Source organism: Choloepus didactylus, chromosome 1, assembly GCF_015220235.1.
Source record: "Choloepus didactylus isolate mChoDid1 chromosome 1, mChoDid1.pri, whole genome shotgun sequence".
NCBI lineage: Eukaryota > Metazoa > Chordata > Mammalia > Pilosa > Megalonychidae > Choloepus > Choloepus didactylus.
The window spans coordinates 31,963,008-31,968,889 of record NC_051307.1 but is presented as its reverse complement, the minus strand read 5'-3'; the positions used below and the strand labels follow the sequence as shown (position 1 = coordinate 31,968,889).

Genomic DNA, 5,882 nt, shown 5'->3' with positions numbered 1-5,882 from the left:
TGATTGTTCCAAAACAATTTCATAAAAGATAGCTGCAACTAGTAGGTGCTTCCTCACATCCTTGAGCTTCAAAATGTTTTGCATTCTAGTGGGTCTTCAAAATCATTTATCTCCAAATATTCTGTGTAAGCTGAAGTTCCAAGCTTATTTCCTCCACTTTTCAACTAAATTTAGTCTATTCCTTATGTTTTCATTTAGTGAGAAATAAATGTATTCTAATTTAAACATGTTCAAAATTGATTAAATATTTTAGGCCAGTGTTTTGGTATTTCCAATTGTGTGTGTGTTTTATATATGAATAGTCTAATGATTTATTATGTTACAATGATTTGGGGAACAATAAAAATGGATCTAAAGGTCTATGGCCCTTTATAGAATATATGAAAGCCTTTTGGCTGAATGATTAATACAAACTACTTACAAAGGCGGATGGTATAGATCTTTGACATTATACCATGTTAGTATTTCAGACCAGTTTGTTATAGAAAAAGGTCACTCAATATTAGAGACAGCCTGTAAGAGGAAATGTAGCTTGAAAGACTCTGAGGAAATAAAAGTTTAGAATATGGCAAGATCTCTGGGAGTATTAACTCTTCTATGATTGTAGACGAAAAGCAAATGTACTGACAATTCTTTAAAGTTCATAAAGGAGAAAACATGGTCATCCTTAATGCAACCACTAGGGTATATTTACATATTTTCACTTTCAATTAATTCAATCCATATGCTCATATGATTTTTAAAAAATAATTTTGCCTTTATCTGCCTTCTCTAGCTTTACCTACTCATTTGATAATCACATTGTTCCCATTTCTGTAAATACTACACACTGTTGATTCCCAATTCTATTTTCCGCTTCATTCTCTCAACATGTTACCAATATTGCATACATAAGTTACTTTGACATCTGCAATTGAATATCAAAAAATTATAAATGTTAACATGACCAATAAACAGAATTGTTGATTCCTGCCTTCACCTACAGCCTATGCCTTCCCAATTTTTCCTAACTCTGTTCAGATTATCTATATCTATTCATTTGGTCAAGACCCAAACCTATCCTTTTTCTTTCCTTTCCCTAAAACTCTATCCCATTTGTTATCAGGATCTTCAATGTCTATCTTTAAAATGTATCTTAAATTCCCACACAACTTTCACCTCAACCATACCATCTGCATTACCATTAACTACCTTATAGGTTACTATAGTATGCACTTAATGGCTTGTCCCCGTCTATGATTGTCCTTTACATTCCATTTTCCACATAGACAGCTATTGTATATTGTTAAGAACAACTTTGTTTCAGTGACTTTTCTGCTTACATTGTTTCACTAGTTTTCCGAAGCACCCAACATAAAACACACAACTTCTAAATTGGTTTACAAAATTTACATGATATGGCCCTACCTACATCACCCTTAACCCTCTACCACATTCTTACTATTTTCCAATGACATTGACTTTTTTAAATGTTCCAGATAGTTCCTGACTGAGGGCGTTTGCAGTAGCTGGTTGCTCTTCTCACAATATGTGCTCCCTTAAGCTTTATGTAGCTCACTGCTTTCTACTTTTTATATCTGATCCTAAGTATCCACCCCACAGAGTGGCCTTCTGTTAATGAATAGCTTACTCTCATATTATCACATAATTCTATTATGATTCTCTGCTGAAAATGATCAGTTTCTGATAGGTGTTTTTATTTATTTTATTGAATTTTAAAATCATTTCTGGCTCTCTGACCAATAAAGAAATTCAATGGCATATACATGCAATAAAAAGGAAAATAAAAATATAAGATGCAGAAAGTATAGTGAAGAAAAGGGTTGAATCCTGGATTTGCACTGAACAGAAAACCTAAATGATTAGTACACAAGCCTAGACTCTAGACTTGTATATTCAACTGCAAGATGCTACTTACCTGTTTTATAGACTCGCATACATATGATGCCCTATATTAAATTACTGACGTTTTCCTACTACATCAATTCTGCTCCATGTTTTCATCTCAATTGATGGCTAATCCATCCTTCTAGTTGCTCAGGTCAAATTCCCTTAGGATAATCCTTGAAACTTCTCTTTCTCTTGAAATCCATATCTGATCTGTCTGCATTTTGGGGGGCACTTGTAGAATATATCCAGAATTTTTTCACTTCTCACTATATCCATTACTGTAATGCCTTCCATAGGGAGCTTAACAAAAGTAATAATTATATTATGAAATTATAATATTCTAAGAGTAATAATTATATAAACAAGTAAAAAATTCTATTATATTTATCTTCTACTCAAAAATCATTCATGAATTTACTATCATTCTTAGAAAAATGATAGGTTGTTAAATAGGACAGCAGGAACTATAGCCAGAGGACTCCTGAAGGTGCTGGGAAGCAATCCTATATGGAGCTGAGCCAATAGTGGGACAAAAGCTGCCAGGGTGACAGTAAAGAACAAGAACCATTACTGAAGAAAAGTTGTGCATTAGATGTGGGAAATCTTTCCTTTTACACAGCTGAAGAATGAATCTACGAACTCTTCAGCAAAAGTGGTGACATAAAGAAAATCATTATGGACCTGATAAAATGGGGAAAAAAAAAACAGCATGTGGATTCTGTTTTGTGGAGTACTATTCAAAAACAGATACAGAAAATGCCTTGCAGTACATAAATTGATCATTGGCACAGACTGGGATGAAGGCTTTAAGGAGTGCAGCATTAAGGCCAGGGGTGATCTGTGGCTCAGGTACAAGTCAAGTATTAACAAGACTATGATACTGGGAGAGAAGGCTATGGAAAACTGGTACAAAACTAGTGAGTAGGTGAGAGGCCCAACAATGAAAAACCCACTTCTTGGTCTGCTGAATTTTTTGAAGGGGAATACTGAAGGTCTGCAAACCAGCCCTTTTCTACTGAGCTGTAATATTCTTCATGGTTTTCCTCTCTGAAAATTATTAAAGGACAGAATCCAAAAGAATGCCCTTAATTCTAGTCTTAAAATCTTGGCTACATGTTAGATTACCAGAATGACTTTCTGTTACCAGGTGAAAAATTGTGTTCTGTGATGACAAATTAGATCTATAATGTTGATTATGTCAATTAATCTGTCAGCCAAAACTATGATGCTTCTTTTAGGAAGACTGGAAAAGTTAAAAACTTGGTTTTATCATATCTGAGTATAAGTAGGTTTATGATCTACATTGGGGCCTAGGTTTATTTTATTTTAAGTTTGCAAAATAAATTTTAATAAGTGGAGTTTTTCTATGTAGTATAGATTGCTCTACATTAGAAACAGATGTTTGACAACTGAATTTGCTTTCTATGCTGAATTCTAATCTCTAAAAGCAAACTTAGAGTTAAGGGACCTACCTAAATAGTTGATAACAAAAGTTAAGCCTTGGACAGTCCCCAGAGACAGCACTTGCTTCCATGCTTTAAATGGTCAATCAGGAAATTCAGGTGCAGGACTCAAAGGGTATTTCCTAAGCACATTTTTCAAAAATGCACAAATTATACCTAAAACTAAAAAAGCAAGAGTTTGTATTACCAAGAATTTCAAATGCTCCAAAGGTGGGCATCATCAGTAGGAAATGCAATGAAATAACCAGGGATGAGTTAAAACATTGCCTTGAAATTATGAACATTGTGGTGGAGGCCATCAGATTTATTCTTTTCATTTTCAGAGTGATCTGGCAATGGAGTGGGTTTATAAAGCTTGTTTATCAAGAAAATTCTTAACAAAAATAATTACATAAGCTCACCTTAGGAATGCCTTTTTCACCCATTCTTATATTGAAGTTTGTTTTGTTTCTATCCCTTGTCAAATGAATCGTACTTACCGAGATTCAGAGTCTTAATAGTGAGCTGATGTTCTCTACAGAGAGGGGAGTCTAGAGAATTTATTATACTTTTGTAAGGCAGCAAGTGATTTGTCTATAATATTCTATGTGAGCTGTTGCTCACTTAAAAACACTAGTCTAGTATAATTTTCCCTGATAAAAGTGAAATGGTTTGTGAAAGTCAGAGCCGAAGTAAGTTAATGTGAACATCTTCCTTCATGTTACAGAAATAGGTTTCCTCATGAATTTCAAACTATTTGATTTTTTAAAACAGCTATAACTAGTTGTAAGTGCTTAGGAAGAAACCATTTGCAAACATTTAATTTAATGAGGTTATACTACTTGTTTTTCCTAATTTCTTTTTACATTACAGCTTCAATGAATGTATTTTATATTATTTTGTAGTAAACATAACTCAAATTTATGCAGGCCTTAAAACCAGAATGGTTCCTACTTGAATTGTCTCTTCTGTGACAGTTCACTTTTCACTAAAGTTGGACCACCTTTTAAAAAATAAAATAGATAGCTGAATAGAGCAGAATCTGGTTGCCACTCTGCCTCTGATGTCATCTTCCCATTGGATTCTTTTATCTTGTCACAACACACTAATCTTTTAAACCAAACCAATCCTGCCCATGCCCACACCCACAGGACTTGTCATTTCCTGTTTCTTCTGCCCCAAATGCCCTCTCTGTTGGTATAAACCCTTTGGCTAGCTCACCCATGAACTTCAAGTCTTTTTACAAATGTTAACTTCTCAGTAAGAGGTGCCTAACCACATTCTCCTTCTGCACTCTTTATATCTTTTCCCTGCTTAATTTTGTATAGCAGTTATCAATCTCTAATATGCTATTTACTTTATTCAATTTGTTTTCCCTCCCTCCATCTCTCTCTCTCTCTGCTTCTCTCTCTCTCCCTCTATTTTTCTCCTCTCCCTCCCTTTCTTTTTCTCTCTTCCTCAGAAATATAAATTACATCAGTGTAGGATTTTTTGTCTTTTTTCTTCAATTCTTTATTACCAGTGCTGACAATGGAGGATGACACATATCAGATGCTGAATAAAAATAAATAAATAAATAACTCATACATAATTCATAACCAAATGATTAATGAATCTAGCATTATGAAAACTTTTAAGTTTCATAAACTTATGAAACTTCATAAATATGAAAACCTTTAAGGAATAGAAAAAAATAAAAACTTTTGGAAACACTTCACATAACATAAATTAATAAAAATTGATCCACTTTCACAGATAAGAATGGTCAATATCACAAACTTATCAATCTTTTCAAATCAGTTTAGAGATTCTATGCTATATGAATGAAAATACAACATGGACTTTTTTTTAGAAACTTGATAACTGTAATAACAGGATACTCAAAATACTCAACATAAAGGATATATTGGTGGGATTTGTACTATAAGTTAGTAATTCTGATTTTAAATACAAAGTGTGATACGCAGCCCCTAAGATGAAGTTCATTGATTCCCACCTCCTGGTATTCACACTCTTTGTAACCCTCTCCCCTTTAATATTGGCCAGTTTGTTGACTTGTATATAATAAACAGATATAATGTGATGTCACTTTCAATAATGGGTCATAAAAAGACTGCAACTTCTGTCCTGGATGTACTTGCCCTCACTCTCTTTCAGATTGATCTCTGTTGGGGAACCAGCTGTCATGTTATGAGGCAGGCCATGGAGAGGGCCAGGTGGCGAGGGGCCAAGACCTAACAAGTTTGGAAGTGGCTCCCATTCTTCCCCTGAGTTGAGCCAACAGATGACATTGCAGCCCTGGTAAATATTTGGACTGCAACCTCCTGAGAGACCTTGACCCAGAAGCATTCAATGAAATCATGCTTGGATTCCTGATCCCTCCAAAAGCATGAGATAATAAATGTTTGTTGTCATTAGCTGCTAAGCTTTGAAGCAACTGGTAATGCAACAATAGATGACTAAAAAACATGATACTTAGGAAATGATATATTGTCAAAGAGATACACATTGAAAAGAAGATACTAGAGAGTCTTGACAACTGCTGTTATA

General features: G+C 34.2%; 1 pseudogene; it reads left to right on the top strand.

Annotated features, from left to right (window-relative positions):
- Positions 1-657: 657 nt before the first annotated feature.
- LOC119506645 lies at positions 658-2,808 on the top strand (annotated as a pseudogene).
- The last annotated feature ends 3,074 nt before the right edge of the window (positions 2,809-5,882 follow it).